Below are 16636 nucleotides of genomic sequence, written 5' to 3'. Positions count from 1 at the left end.
TAATGGATAGAGTTTTGATGCAATTTTCACACTTCAATGATATAGTGATACACAGTGAAAGTTCGTCAGACCATGTTTTCCATCACTATGAAGTTGTCAGGGCCCTAAGAAAGTGGGGATTAACTGCCAACCCCCGGAAGGGAGCCCAGTTGACAGTGAAATATATGGGTAATTGCTTGGTCCAACCTCAGAGTGCGAAAGTTAAAGCTGTCAAACTGACTGCAATGCCCAAAACAAAGAGGGCGCTTCTTGATTTTTTGTGGCTAACTGGGAATTACTCGTGGTGCATAACAAATTATTTCACCATAACCACTAACCTCACGGACAAGCTAAAAAATGCACTGCCTCAAAAGTGAATATGGAACAGTGAAGGACAGACCAGTTTCAATAGGCTAAATAACCTTCTGTGTAGCAAACCTGTATTGAAGTTACCAGACTTTAATCCAGAGTTCATCTTACATACAGATGCCTCCAAAACAGGTCTTGTAGCTGTATTATCCCAAGAACACAATGGTATAGAACACTGAGTGTTCTATACCAGTAGGAAGGTCTTTTAAAGGGAACTGAATTATGCTACCATCGAGTTAGAAGCCTTGGTAATCAAGTGGGCTGGAACACACCTCAAATACTACCTAACTGGAAGAAAGTTTAGACTGGTCACCAATCACTCTCCCTTAACGAGGATGAGTTTATGAAAATAAAATGCTCAAATCACGAGATGGTTCTTGGACCTACAACCATTTACCATCATAGTAGAACATTGAAAGGGACGAGAACAAGGTAATGTAGAGTTCCTTAGTCGATTTTCTAATCAATGAAGAAGGGGAAGCCAATGAAACGATGGAAAAGGGTATGTGACAAATCGCAGGATTCCGTCACTTCTCCCCAGGGGGGGAGCCTTCCCCTGTGAGCCTAGCGAGGCGATCCCTCTATGTAATACCCTCTCCTAGCAGGACCTCGCAGGGAGAGACTCCGGATCTTATGTGGAACTACCTAAGCAGCATATCCCTAACCCATCTTCAAGAAAACCCAGTGAAAGAAAACATGAACAAATATTTTTGTTGTAAACCAAACACTCTGATTGTACCTATGAAGAAACACTTATATTACTCCTACGTCCCATCCCCTTTCCTCCATACTTATGGGACATCTCTCCGTCCTGTGGGACGGGACCGGAGCACTTTGTAAAAAGCATCCAAAAATGTTTTTCAAAAATGTGTCCTTCTCGTTCTTGCACGGGGCCCGGCACGCAGCCGTAACCCCGCCCACCTTGGCTCCGCCCCATGCATCGCCCATCTGTCCTTTTCTCCGCTCATTCGGGACTGGACGCACTTGCATCCTCGAAGATTTTCTTCCCTTTTTCCTCTCTGGCTCTCGCTAGCGTTCGTGTACTAGTCTGTCTATGTCGTTCAAACTAGACTTTACAGATTCGCGAGGGCGGATCCCCATCCTCTTTGGGTCCGGATCACCGTTGGGACTCCTGTTTTTACTGTGACTCCCTTTTGGTCCGGGCACTTCAACGTCGGTTGGAGCGGTGGGAGGAGGTGTTCCGACAAACTCCTCCTTCTCATTTTCAGGCGTTCATCGACGAAAAGAAAAAACGCCCGGGAAAGTTCTTTACTTTTCAGAGCACCCCGGCCGGGGGATACCTTTCCAGGTTCCTCTCGGGCCGGGAGGAGCGTTGATCGCTCTGTCACCGGGGATTGCCCTGAGGTGCCCGTTGGGCCTAATAATTGTACCGGAGTTTTCTCCGAGGGTCTCCGTAAGGGGCCTGTGGATACCGGAGCACTCTCCGAGGCCCCTCCTGTCGGGTTCAGTTCTACTGAGTCGTGGGGTACCGGAGCTCGTTCTGAGGCCACTCTTTCTGCTTAAGACCGGGGTGCGCCCTGAGGCCTTGGTGGGGCTTGGTGTCACCGAACGGATGTTCGAGGCCCTCGCAGGTAAGGCTGTTACCGGACGTGAGTCCGAGGTCCCTCGTATTGAGGCTAAAGTTACCAGCATTTCTGAGAGGCCTGACGAGGCCTTTTCGGTGAAGGCTGTTTCTCACCGTTCCCGCTCTTGCGGCGACACCAGATCTGTTGAGGGGGCAAAGAAGGAAAGTTCTTCTTTTACCGGCAGTACCGAGGTCCTTCCTGTTAAGGCTAATTTGGCGGTTGGTATGTCGCAGAAACATTCCAGGCCTCATAGTACCGGCTTGGCTGAGATTCCTTATGTTGAGGCTAAAGTTAAGACCACTGATCCATCGACGGGGACCCCTGCCTCACTTCCTCACGTGCCGCAGTTCCCCTCAGGTGATGACAAAATGGCGCCCGTTCCCGCCACGACCGCAGCGGCCATTTTGGGTGCTACCCCTACAACTATGCCATCGGCCTCAGGTGTAGGGCTTGGTTCCATGGGTGAACCTAGAGCGCCTTGTGCGCATCCTTATCGGCCAGTCTATGATTGGAACGCCCGGATGCCCTTTCCGCACAATGTTTCGTTGCCTGCGGGGTCAGCACCTTTGATTTATGTGGATACGTCGGTGGAGGGGCCGGTGTGGCACCCTTCCCCGTTACGTCCCTGGAATTATCCTCCTCATGAGAGGCCTCCTCAGGTTCCAAAGCAGTCCCCGCAGGACGCCTTTTTCGGTAAATTTCAAACGCTCATGCATACCGACCCCATGAGGGAATATTTCAAAGGGCTTTTTAGGGAGATATGTCCGCCCGCGCCTCCGGCTCCACCCGTTCCTCCGGTGGTTCCGCCGGTGGTTCTGCCGGCGGTTCTGCCGGCGCCTCCCTTGCCTACGGTGCCTTCCCCGACTCTTCCACCTTTGCCCCCATTGTCCCCCGTGGACAAGGCAGCGCCCGACATGGCTCAGCAGGATCCTGACCTGTCGGATGACGCGCAAGGCGATCAGGACAACGAGGACCTGCCCCGCTCTATTAGAGCTTTTCATGACCGGGTACTGGACATGATGTGCTTCTTAGATGTTCCGGTACCCGAGGCACCCGCTCCGCAGGAGGGCGTGCTTTCTGGGGCGTTCACCCTGTCTCCTTTGGAGCGTACCGGCCTGTTCTTTCAGAAGGACGTTCAGACCGAGGTCCGCAGGGTCTGGGAAAAGCCACACTCTGGACTTTTCGTCAATAAGAAAATTGACGCGAGATACAGGCTGCATTCTTCGGAAGAGGTGGCCCTGTCGTCCTGTCCGCCCCACTCCTCCACAGTGGTGACTGCGGCCACTTTGCAGTCCAGGCCTGCAGCATCCTCTTCCACGACGGCTACTCAGGTTCTGGGAAAGGAGGACAAGCTCCTTGACTCCCTTGGGAGTAAAATCTTCGCTAACTCTGCGTTGCAGCTCAGGCAGGCCAATGCCGAACTGGTGTTAGCGGGGGCTAATATGCAGATGTGGTAAGGTCTGTCGGAGTTTGAGGAGTTCATCCCGGTCGAGAAGCTGGAAGACTTTAAGGGGGGGGATTATCCGATGCCAGGGTCTTGGCCCAGGATCTCCTGGAGGCTGCAGCTCATCACGTAGACACCTCGGCTCGGGGCCTTATGCTGGGGGTTGATACCTCACGGCAGGCGTGGCTGCATGCCACTAAATTCTCAAAAGAAGTGCAGGACAAGGTGTTGGACCTTCCGTTCGATGGTAAGGAGCTCTTTCATTCTACAACAGATGGAGAGCTCACCAAGACGAAGGATAGCACTCAGACAGCTAAGTCCTTGTCGGTCCTTGTTAAGACCCCTTTCAAAACCCAGAGACCTTTGTCGCAAAGCCGACCCTCCTCTGGCTTTAGGGGCTTCCTCGACCAGAAATCTTGCAGAGTGGATAACCCTTCGGGGAATAACCGCTGTAGGCAACAACGGACTCGGTTTTTCTCCCGCTCCTCAGCCTCCTCCTAAGGTTCAGGTGGCAACACCACTGAAAAACCTACAAAATGAGGGTTCTCCGTGCTCGCACGAGACCCCGGTGGGAGGACGCATTGTGTCTCATTGGGAGGCGTGGCAGACCAACACCAAAGACAGATGGGTCTTGTCAGTCGCTCGGGCGGGCTTCTGCTTACCCCTACCCCACCCTTCAACCCTCTTTTTCAGCTGTCGGGCTCACCCACCCTCAAAGCCGAGGTTCAGAAACTGCTGGACCTCAGAGCTGTGGAACCCGTTCCCCTTGGGGAACGAGGGGAGGGCTTCTACTCCCGGCTGTTTACGGTGCCCAAACCCAACGAGGCTGGCTTGCGCACCATCCTAGACCTTTCCCAGTTCAATCTTTTCCTACCCCAAGAGAAATTCAAGATGATCACGCCCAGCCAGATACGGTCCTCCTTGCAGATGGGCGATTGGCTCAGCGTGGTGGATCTTGTGCGTACATGCATATTCTGATTTGGAATCCACACAGGAGATATCTCAGTTTCTCTGTGGGAGAGTAGCACTTCCAGTTTCGAGTGCTTCCTTTTGGCCTCAGCTCAGCGCTGCGTGTCTTCACGAAGATGATGTCGGTGATTACGGCCTATTTTCGTCTGCAAGGTATCCATGTGTATCTGTATTTGGACGACTGGCTCTTACGCAGCCCTTGTCCGTTGAAAGCAGCAGGCAATCTTCACTCCCTCCTTCAGCTCCTGTTCCATCTTGGGCTGTCGTTGAACTGGCGGAAATCTTCCATGACGGTCTCACAGGACTTGATTTTCCTGGGTTTTGTAGAGTGTACCTGACCGGGACAGGATGGCGGATCTGTTAGCGTGTTGCGCAGTCGGAGAGCATGTCGGCCTGGTGGTTCCAGAGGCTTCTGGGCCTCATGGCCTCGTGCGTGTTGGCTTTTCCTCTTGCTCGTCTCAAGATGAGGCGGACCCAGATGGCTCTTTGGAGTTCTTGGCGTCAGGCTGTGGACCCGGATTCCAAGCTGATAATGATTCCGGCTTCCATGAGTGGACCTGGAATGGTGGTCATCTCTCAGCAACCTGTCGGTGGGTGCAGGGTTTCAGGACCCAGCCCCTACGGTGACGATCACAACATACTCCTCCCTCTTGGGGTGGGGTGCGACGTTAGATCTTCTTCAGGTCTCGGATCTCTGGTCGCCTCAGGACAAGCTCCTCCACATAAATCATTTAGAGCTTCTGACGATCTTCCTAGCGCTCATGGCGTTCAGACCGGTCATAGCGAACAAGGTGGCCCGCATACGCACGGACAATGTGGTGTCGATGTATTACATCAACAAGCAAGGGGGAACCAAGTCTCTTCCCCCCCCCCCCGGTGGACCTGTCCATCCAGATTTGGGAGTGGGCTATGCTTCATGGTGTTTGGCTGCTTACTGTGCACATTCCGGAAAGTCACAGCGGGTGCCCTCAGCCGGCTGACAGTGGTCAGCTACAAGTGGGAGTTGAAGGCGGAGGTCCTATCATGGATTTTCTTGCGTTGGGGCACGCCGGAGGTGGACCTCTTCGCTACGGCGGTAAACAAGAAGCTTCATTAGTATGCCTCCAGAGGGCGACTGGGAGCCTTCTCTCTGGAGGACGCTCTCGAGATTCCATGGCACAACATGAGAGCTTACACCTTCCCGCCTCTACCTCGAGTCCATCGAGCATTTTAGAAGCTGAAGAACTCGGTGAACTGTTCCCTTCTACTCATATCCCCATGGTGGCCGGCCAGGTTTTGGTTCTCAGAACTTCAACACCTGATCGGCGGATACACCGTCGGGTTACCAGTGAACCCCGATCTTCATCAGGGGGAACAGCGGATGTGGCACCCCCCCTCACAATCGCTCACCTTGGCGTCATGGTGCCTGAGTTCAAGTCTTTAGAACATCTTAACTTGTCTGCGGATAACATGCGTATTATCCAGGCAGCCAGGACCCCTCGACTAGATCCCAATACAGAAGTAAGTGGTTCAGGTTCTGTCATTGGTGTTTGGAAAAACAGTTGGACCCAAGGGATGCTACGATTGACACGGTGCTGTCCTTTGTATCCTTCCTAGCAGAGTCGGGTGTTCATGTTCTGTCATGCAGAACTTACATTTCAGCGGTCTCTGCATAACTTTCTACGGACCAATGTTCTTACTCTGTGTAATCTACCCTCCAATTCGTAGTCCGCACCCGCCGTGGGATCTAAATGTAGTCCTGACGGCGTTGTGCCATAAGCCTTTTGAACCAGTGGCCACAGTGGACCTCAAGTACCTATCCTGGAAAGTGTCCTTTTTGGTCGCTGTTACATCAGCAAGGCGGGTGAGTGAGCTCCAGGCCTTTTCGATGGAGCATCCCTTTTTGGTCTTTCACAAGGATAAGGTAGTCCTACGGACGAATCCTGCTTTCCTGCCGAAGGTGGTAACTGAATTCCATTGGAATCAGCCGATCTCCCTGCCGGCCTTTTTTCCGAACCCTACCTCAGAGGCAGAAAGGGTTCTGCATTGTCTTGATGTCAGAAGGGCTCTTAAGTTCTATCTGGACAGAACCTCCGAGCTTAGGGCTTCTTCTCAACTGTTTGTGACTTTTGGTAACCCTCAGGATAAGCAGGCCTTTAAGGCGACTATTTCTCGGTGGATCACTGCCTTCATTACGGAGTCTTTCACTGTCCAAGGGCTGAAACCCCCTAAGGGTATTCACGCACACCTGGTGCGGGGCAAGGCAGCCACGGTTGCTTTTCAGAAATATGTCCCCTGGGAGTCCATCGCTAGGGCAGCTACTTGGGCCTCCCCATCTGCGTTTTATAAGCATTATTGTCTTGACATGAGCTCAAGAGCTGATGTTTAGTTTGGTCAGGCTGTGCTGAAGAACCTTTTTCCGTAAGGGGTATTTCCATCCACCCGTAGTTCCTGTTAGGAGCGCTTGGGTATCTCCCATAAGTATGGAGGAAAGGGGACGGGACGTAGGAGTATAACCAGGTTACTCACCGTAGTGACTACCTTACTCCTAGTCCATAGTACCCTTTCCTCCATACGCCCGCCCGCCGTCCCCTCTAATAAGGTTCCTCTGTTATTGCTAATAGGTCTCTGACCTGGCGTTTTTCAAATTTTTGAAAAACATTTTTGGATGCTTTTTACAAAGTGCTGCGGTCTCGTCCCACAGGACGGAGAGATGTCCCATAAGTATGGAGGAAAGGGGACTATGGACTAGGAGTAAGGTGGTCACTACGGTGTGTAACCTGGTTATTTACTTCTATTGTACTGAGATGAACGCCACTGGAAGAATACAGAATGTAAATAAAACAGAGAAGAAGGACTTTGACACTACACAGTTGAAGCCCCGCGGCACTGTCATAAATCTTGGAGGCGGAGACCTTGGTAAGTGGAGAACCCACGAGTTTCAAATCTGCTGGGAGAGGAAAGCTGAAAGAAACTTGGATGCGCGGTGTCTGAAGTTGGAAAGAAGCCGGAGTGCAGCTTCTAACGCGTGGTGCTGGAGGAATGGTGAGATGTGGGAGACCAAGATGGATGCAAGGCGTCCTGAGACGGAACAAATGACAAGCGGTGGCGTGACCGTACCACGGTGGACTTGGAAGTCTAAAAACATTGCTTATACCACTTTCATAAGGGCATCGTTGAGCGGCCCAATCGAAGAAGGAATGAAGGAACGAGAAGCCAACCTGACAACCAAACGAAGGTGCCAGCCTGCCAGAAATCCTGGTGACGTTGTCCCTGAACAATACAGGTAACTGGGAGAGTGGGTAAAGGCCTTTCTATCTCATCCAATCAAAACTAGGGAACCGTCTATACTGTCCTTGTGTCCAAAACGTTTTTGACCCTCTCACTAAAAATGTCCAAGATAAATGTCTCTACTTTAAACAGTAAGTGCAAAAACTAAGTATGTAAATCCAACAGAACAATCCTTGTATCGATGGGATGGTTAATATTGAAAGTGTTCAGTTCAGATAGGAGTGATAGAAATGCCTTTGATATAAGACTTCCTTGTATATGTGAAAGTGTCTCTTGTAAACAAATGATGCTTTCAGGATGGTAAAGTATCTCTTGGCAACTTAGGTAATTATGTTTTGGCACTTCCTTAGGGATCATGAAATCATTCGTTTTCTCAAACAAGGACTTCCCAAGAGTAGTGGAAATGTCTTCTACAACACTTTCTTAAGAATGACAGAGAGTATCTTTCTAAAAGCAATGTATCCTTTTTGTAAGAATGGTGAAACAGTGTCTTTCACTCAGCAACCTATTGCTGAGGATATCCGGGTAAACTTGTTTTACAATGTCTTTTCTTCTTTCACATACTTTGGCTGGATTATATTGTGTACTGCCCTGCCAGGTATTCTACATTTCGAAGGGATTGTGTCCTCCGACGTATTCCTTATCTTTGATAATACGTTTCCAGCTTGCTGGCCTCGGAAATTCTTTCTGTAGAGGGCGCTGCTCGTCGACGTCCGCCGAGTCGATGTCCCTCGACGACCGGCGCCGACATCACCATGCCCGTAAATAGCCACTCGCTGCGTCCGTTGCTCAGTTCCGTTTTTCCACGCTTCTTGGGGCCTCGGAACGTCGTTGCTCAGTTTAGTCAGGATAACTCTATATCTACTCGAATAATACCTACTCGTTCTCGATGGCATCTTCATCGGAACCGACGATGCCGCGATCCGGCTTCAAGAAATGTCGAGACTGCGGTAAAAAAATGTCGATAACGGATCCACACAGGATCTGCTTGTGGTGCTTGGGATCCGAGCACCATTGTTCGGAGTGTGCGGACTGCATGTCCATGACGGCGAAAACCTTGAAGGAGCACAAGGGGAAGCTCGAGAGAGGTAAGTCAGTCAAAACCTCCTCGAAGGTTTCTTCGGCTGAGTCGAGGCATTCGTCTCCTCGCCGTCAAACATTCCCATTCTAGATCTCGAAGTAGCTCCCACCGTTCGTCGAGATCAAGACAATCAAAAAAGAGACGTCGAAGATCCCCTTCCTCGTCTTCTGTGTCCCCAGAAAGGGTCTCCTGTCCCACAAAACACAGCTCTCAAGCTGAGTGGGAGGAATTCAGAAAGAAAATGTTAAGCGTCTTCGAGAACGTGGCCTCGAACCCCTCGAAGGCAGCTGAGGGTGATACCCCGGGTGAAAAACCCAAAAAATCAAAATGCCACGTGTCGCAGCAGCCGGCGAAACATTCCACCCGAGAGTGCCACGAGCCATCGGGTAAGAAGGCATCATCTTCGACGCCGTTGTCGAAGATTCCTTCGACGCATGGATCGGCGCCATCGACGCTGTTGTCGAAGGGTTCCTCGACGCATCGGTCGATCGACTCGACACCGACATCGACGCCGATGAAAGAGAAGACCAAGGCTACTCCACAGCCAACGTGATTCCAAGGGCCTCCGGCACGACGCCGAGACCGTCGTTGATGTCCTCGAGTAGGATCCCGATCCTCTCGAGTTCTTCGAGACCCCTTCCAGTTTTTTCAACGCCGTTCTCGGCGCCTTCGAAGCCTGTCACGTCGACAACATCGACGTTTTCTCACCCAATAATGACGAGTTTGGCTCCTTCTGCCTTTAGAGATGGGTTTTACACCATTTCAGAGGTCAGAGTACCCTGGACTATCTTCAATTTATCAAGATGGGAAGATTCTGACCAGGAAACATTTGGGTTACAGAGGACCACACTGCCTATTTCAGAGAATTTCACCTCTGAGGAAAGAAGGCTGAAGGACCTACAGGAGTCACTACATGAGGCAAGTGGGCTGGACACTTCCCCAGCAGTGGAATTTGTTAAGCCAGACCCAGGGGAACATGCCGAAACACCCTATAGAACCCTTATGGCAAGAATTATTGAATTTATGGGTTGGTCTGCGCCTTCCCCTGTTTTTCAACAGGATGACCTAACAGACATATAAGACAAAGGTCCACAGGAGGACCCTGTGGTCCCGTTCCATGCAGCCTTACAAAAGAAAATTACATCTAATTGGGAAACTCCTGAAGTTATCCCTGCGGTCAATAAAAGATTATCAGCCAAGTATAGGGTAGCGGCTGGTGACCCTGAATACTTATCAAAACACCTGACTCCAGAGAGCCTGGTGGTTCAAGCGGCAATTTCATCTAGCAGTAGGACCGCTTACCCTACTGTCCCACAGGATAGAGATGACGAGGTACGATTCTATGGCGAAGAAAGTCTTCTCTGCTTGTAGTATGGCGTTCAAGTCCATCAACGCCACCTGTACGCTCGCCAGGTTCAGTCACACACTATGGGAGTGTGCTTCATCAGCGGCTGACTGCATACCCGAAGGAGAGGAAAAGGAAGCCTTCCTTAACATTATTAAAGATGGCAAAGATGCCATGTGCGAATCACTTCAAACTGGCATCGATTCCGCTGACAGTATCAGCAGGGCCATGGCGGCAAGTACAACAATCCGCAGGCATGCGTGGTTGGGAAAGTCTGGCTTTGCTCCAGATGTACAGGCCAGACTTTTGAATATGCCCTTTGACGGCTATTCACTATTCGGAAAAAAGGCTGATGACAGTCTGGAAAAGTTGCAGACTTCTAAAGCAGCAGCAAAATCTTTAGGAGCTGCTATCCGCCAAACTCCTTTTCGCCCCTCGGGAACCTCTGGGAGAGGAAAGTTCTTTCGCTATTATTCTGCATTCGGGAAAGGCAGAGGACAGCCGGCTCAAAGAGGCCAAAGGTGATGCACCCGAGGTGGACGGGTCAAAGGTACTAAGGCCGCAGCAGCAGCAGGTGCCTCTTTACCCTCGGCATCTGCATCAGCCGCCCCCAAACCACTCTGAGGCCTTTCCACACTATACCCCTGTAGGGGGCAGGTTAACTCACCATCTGACGGAATGGCAGGCTATAACGTCAGATGCTTGGGCATTGGAGACAGTTGCCCAGGGTTACTGCCTACCCTTTCTACACATCCCTCAGAGTCATCCACCGGGGACCAGCTCTCTAAAAGTTCCAGATCCGCTCCTCTTGCAGGAATTTATAGCCCTCCTAGAGAAAGGTGCCATAGAACCGGTACCTGTAGCGGACAGGGTCAAGGTCTGGTACTCCCCCTACTTTCTCATACCAAAGAAGGAGACCCATCCTGGACTTACGAGAATTGAACAAGTTCCTCAGGAAGGACAATTTCAAGATGGTAACTCTCTCTCAGATCCTTCAGGCCCTCCAGCTCCAGGACTGGCTGGTATCTCTGGACCTTCAGGATGCTTATTTCCATGTGCCAATCCATCTCAAACACAGGAAATACCTGAGGTTCGCAATTGGCGACTCTTATGATCAATTTCGAGTTCTGCCATTTGGGCTGACCTCCGCCCCGAGGGTCTTCAACAAGCTGATGTCGGTAGTGGCGGCGAGTCTAAGGAGGGAAGGGATCCACGTCTACCCCTACCTGGACGATTGGCTGATCAGGGCTGTATCTTCGACACAGGCCCAGGCCCAGCTAGATTATGCCTGCCACTTCCTTCACACACTGGGCTTCTCCCTCAATTTAAAGAAGTCACAGATGATACCATCACAGAGATTCCAGTTCATTGGAGCGGTCCTGGACACTTCCCTGGGAAAAGCCTCGCCACCAGAGGTGAGGGCTCAAGATATTCTACAGATGGTCGCCAAGTTTCAAAATGCCCAACGTCTCCCAGCCTTTGACTTTTTGAGGTTGCTAGGCCTCATTACATCCTGCATCTTCCTTGTGCCAGAGGCTCGCCTGGGAATGAGATCTCTTCAGTGGGCACTGAGAAGTCAGTGGTCGCAATTCTCAGGGAGAATGACAGATCTCCTCCGGATTCCGGACAAGGTAGCCCGCGACCTTCAATGGTGGGCCTATCCAGAGAACATCTTGAAAGGAGAACTGTTTTGGCAACCATGGCCGGAGAGAACAGTAGTCACAGACGCCTCACTCAAGGGGGGGGGGGGGGCCCATGCCAACGACTTGACCATCAGCGGTCGTTGGTCTCCATCGGAGTCCAGACTACACATCAACCTATTGGAGCTGAGAGCGATCAGACTAGAGCTGAAAGCTTTGCTGCCATCAGTACAGGGGAGAAATGTCCTGATAATGACGGACAACACGGTGGCTATGCACTACCTCAACAAAAGAGGAGGCGTAGGATCACTGCCACTGTGCAGAGAGGCGATGCAGCTCTGGTTTTGGGCAATCCAAGAAGGAATCTCTCTATCGGCAGTCCACCTAGCCAGAGAGAAGAACTTGACAGCGGACGCTCTGAGCAGGCAGAGCAGTCTCCCACGAGTGGGAGCTAGCTCAGGAAGTCCTTCAAGAGATCTTCGCCCTTTGGGGAACCCCTCAGGTGGATCTGTTCGCCACAAGCACCAACAGGAAGTGCGATCTGTTCTGTTCAAGGGAATTTTCCCCCGAGAGGAGCTCTAGGAGACGCGTTCGTAGTGGACTGGGAGTTTACGCGTTCCCACCAGTCCCTGTTATTCCTCAAATGATCAGGAGGTTGAGAAGATTCCGCAAAACCATGATCCTAATTGCCCCGGATTGGGCCAGGAGAACATGGTACCCAGACCTTCTAGATATGTCCATCTGTCCTCCAATGCGTCTTCCACTCAAAGAGAATCTTCGCTCGCAGAAGGGAGGTCAGGTTCTCCATCCAGACACCAGAACCCTCAACCTTCACGCTTAGCTTCTGAAAGGGTGAGGTACAAGGATTGGGATCTCCCTGATGACGTCATGGAGGTGTTGCTTTCGGCCAGAAGACTGACAACAAAGTCTTTATACCGCTGCCGTTGGAACAAATTTTGCAGCTGGTGTAGGGAAGAGAATATCGACCCTTTTTCATGTGGTACACCAACGGTGTTATCGTTTCTACTCTACTTGGCAAACTCGGGCCTTCAAGTTGGCACTGTAAAAGGCTATCTTGCAGCGCTTTCTATCTATAAAAAAGCGCACTGCGGAGGAACCATCGTATTTCAAACTTCCTTTAGTGGTACAATTTCTCAAGGAATTAACTAATGTTTATCCTCCAAAACCATTCCAGGTTCCCTTATGGGACTTAAATTTAGTCTTAAACTTCCTAATGGGCACTCCATTCGAACCACTTCACTCTTGTTCGCTGAGATTTCTCACGCTTAAAACTGTCCTATTGGTAGCACTAACATCTGCTAGGAGGGTGAGCGAGCTACAAGCTCTCTCCTGTAAACCCCCACATACAATTTTCCACAAGGACAAAGTTGTCCTACAGGTGAAGCCTAATTTCCTCCCAAAGGTGGTTTCTGAATTTCATATTACTCAGAAAATTACCTTACCTTCGTTCTACCCTCCTCCCCATCCGGGGAAAGAGGAGGAAAGGCTACATAGGCTGGACCCAAGGCGAGCTCTCAGCTTTTATATCAGCAGAATGGCTAGGATCAGGCAAGCAGACCAACTGTTTGTAGGATACTCGGGTCACAAGTTGGGACTACCCATAACAAAACAAACCATCTCCAGGTGGATTATTTTGGCCATTCTGGAATGTTACAAACTGGCAGGGAAAGAGCCACCCCAAAATCTCAGGGCTCATTCAACCAGGGGTATCGCAGCCTCTTCGGCTCTCCAAAGAGGGGTACCGGTCCGAGACATATGTGCGGCTGCCACATGGTCATCCGCACATACATTCACAAACTTTTACAATCTGGATTCCTCCACTACTCAAGAGACCAGATTTGGCAAGGCCGTATTACATTCGGTCCATCCCTAAAGGGATACATAACATTCTCACTCCCACCTCCAATTACATGCCACTGCTATGAGAGTCTATCAAAGATAAGGAATACGTCTGAGGACACAATCCTTTCGAAGAACAAGTTACTTCTTACCTTGTAGCGCTCTTTCGACGGGATGTTCCTCCGACGTATTCCTTATCGCCCCTCACTTCCATCCCCGCAGTGATACTTCCCTTGTGGTTGCAGCTTACGCTCCTTCATGGTCAATAACCAATTCAGGCATGACTTTTATTATGCTACAAAACGGAACTGAGCAACGGACGCAGCGCGTGGCTATTTATAGGCATGGTGACGTCAGCGCCGATAAGGTGGACGTCGAGGGACATCGACTCGGCGGACGTCGACGCGCAGCGCCCTCTACAGGAAAAATTTCCGAGGCCAGCAAGCTGGAAACGTATTATCAAATATAAGGAATACGTCGGAGGAACATCCCGTCGAAAGAACGTTACAAGGTAAGAAGTAACTTGTTCATCTGGGCTTGTTAGATCCCTGGTATGCTATGTTGGGTATATTTCCCCCAGAGACCCATTGCCTGATGCAAAACTTTCACCAGGTCTTCATAGACTCCTTTTTGCTCTGGGTTTAATAGATCACTGGTGTACTTGCCTGCCAGGTATCTGTCATGATTCCTGCCCCTAATGTCCCCAGCCCTACAAGATGTCAGGCTGGAGCCAGGCCACGATCTCCTACATGGCCCTCAAGGGCCTCTCCATCCCTCCAAAGACACACTTGGAGTTAGACTTGGCGCTTGTGGCACCAGACTCACTCACTCCCATGGGATAACATTGGAGATTGGACTTGTAGTGCATTGATGGGGACAAGATGGATGCCCCCACATATTTTGGTTCCCAGAACTGCATGTGCAGTCTAGTCTTTTGGGTGTGGTTCAGCCCAGAGAGACCTGGGATACCCAGAGACTATTTAAGCCACGCCCAGGCTGAGAAACATGTTTTGTGTTTTCTGCACCTGCAGCGTGACACTCACTGTGTTAGGATCGGTCTCCAGTAGACCTGCATCTTTCTTCTGCACTCAGCTCCTGCAAGAAGAACACTGTTAGGAACAGCCTTACCTTGCGGCGCTTCTGCTCATCATTCATTGCTTCTTCTGTTCTGCGGGCATCTTCGGCGGTGTCATTCCCATTCCGGCACGCCGCTTCCTAACGAAAAGGGAAAAGAACAGAAAAAAGGCATTAGTAAGCATTCAGCAAATCTTCGCTTATTTTTAAAGACTGTACGAGCTTCAAACGCTTACCTCAATCCCAGCCGCTCTGTGGGAACTCTGTCTCCGGAACTTTTCATCCATTTGCAAGAGGGAAAAGACACTATAGGTTAGTGTGGAAACATCTAGAGGCGCCACATACCGCGCTTACTCACCGCATTTCTTCTTCATAACCGGCATCCACGCTGAAAACGTCGCGGCACCTAAAAGAGACAGAAAAATAACTCAGTTCAATACAAATACAAAAAGGCCACATCGCGCTCTCACTCACCTTCAGCGCTACTCATCTCAGCAGCACTTCGCCATCCCCGGACGCCGGCCATCATCTAATGAAGGAAAGGAACGAAGTTAGAGAACTGTTCAAAAGACTCATTATACTTACCTGTCGGACTCTTACCAGTGAAGTAACTAGGCAGCAACAAGCCCGCACCAATCAACGTGCCCCTGCGCTGAAAGCAGGTCGGAGAGCACACATTCCAAGAAAACAAGGCCCAGTCGAGTAGACTCCAGGGAAGGGTTCGAGGTCGTAAGAGGTCAGAACAGGATACCAGGTGAGCGTTACAGTATCTTTCCCCAAAATGGTCATTGTGATTCTGAAGATCCCCGGGTATAGTCTCCTGCTAGATATCTCCCTTTCCCCAAAGGCTCACTGCATGAGGCAACACATTCACCAGGTCTTCTTTCAATTCTTTCACTTTTAAGTATAACACAGTTCGAGGGGATTGGGTCCTCCGACGTATTCCATATCTATGACAGGTAATCACCACAGCTGTGCTGCATTGGAAAACTTTCTGCGTCGATACGCTGTCCTCGAGGGCCTCCGTCGAGCCGACATCACCAGATGTTATAAGTAGGACCCACGACGCCCGTAGCCTCCGTTCCATTTTTTCCGCGAACATGTTCGCTTCAGAGATCTCGGCGCGCCTCGGTTCTTCTGAGTTCTATTTTTTTGGTTCTTCGAGCCTGTTTGTTTGTGAAGATTTCCATGATGTCTTCGTCTTCTTCTCCGCGGCCGGGTTTCAAGAAGTGTTGGGACTGCGGTTCCAAGATGTCGCTGACAGACCTGCACAACGCCTGCCTCTGGTGCCTCGGTGAGGACCACTCCCCAGACGATTGTGATGAGTGCCAGTCGTTAACATCGAAGGCCTTGCAGGAGCGTAAGAAGAAACTTTCTGTTGCTAAGGTGGCCAAGCCCCGGAAGTCGAAATCCACTGGGCCTTTGACTGATGATTAGAGGGGCGACTCTCGGCATCGTCCACATAATTCCAGGTGGTCTCGGTCCTGGAGTGGGTCCTGCCATTCCTCTGCCTCTTCGAGGCACTCACGGAAGGGCCGTCACAGGTCGCCTTCCCCGTCCTCATCCGAGGACTCCACCCGTCCCAACAAGCATTCCACTCCTGTGGTATGGGATTCATTTCATAAGGAGATGATGGCGATTTTTCAGTCGCAGGGCTCCGTTCCGTCCGAGCCGTCGAAAGACGGCAGCAGGGAACGTGCTAGAGACGCTGTTCGCACGCCTTCGGGCTCGAGCGATCGTCGCGATCACCGGGCCCCTTCGAGGTCCCGGTCGGACAAGGTGGATCGCTCTAGCCATGCCCGTTCCAGGTCCCGGTCCTTGATGCCCTCGAGACTGTTGGAGCCCGTGAGGTCTTCAAAGAAGACATCGACGCCTTTGGTGCCAAGGCCGTTGAAGGACTCTCTCTCTCGAGGCTCTGCCTCTGAGGAAGTCATCGACGCCATCGTCTCCCAGGCTGTCGAAGGACACGCTCGGGATCTGCCCTCGAGGCCATTGTCGATGCCTTCGGCACCACGCTCG

At 51.0% G+C, this 16636-nt stretch overlaps 1 protein-coding gene across 3 annotated transcripts in view; it reads left to right on the top strand.

Annotated features, from left to right (window-relative positions):
- Positions 1-16636, top strand: part of EVI5L (ecotropic viral integration site 5 like) — a 1319565-nt gene that overhangs the window by 484433 nt on the left and 818496 nt on the right. The gene's annotated exons all lie outside the window — the stretch shown is intronic.

This window comes from Ambystoma mexicanum, chromosome 3q, assembly GCF_040938575.1.
Source record: "Ambystoma mexicanum isolate Mex_15411 chromosome 3q, UKY_AmexF1_1, whole genome shotgun sequence".
Lineage (NCBI taxonomy): Eukaryota > Metazoa > Chordata > Amphibia > Caudata > Ambystomatidae > Ambystoma > Ambystoma mexicanum.
Note: the sequence above shows the minus strand (reverse complement) of the source record. Positions and strands in the feature narration are given on the sequence as shown.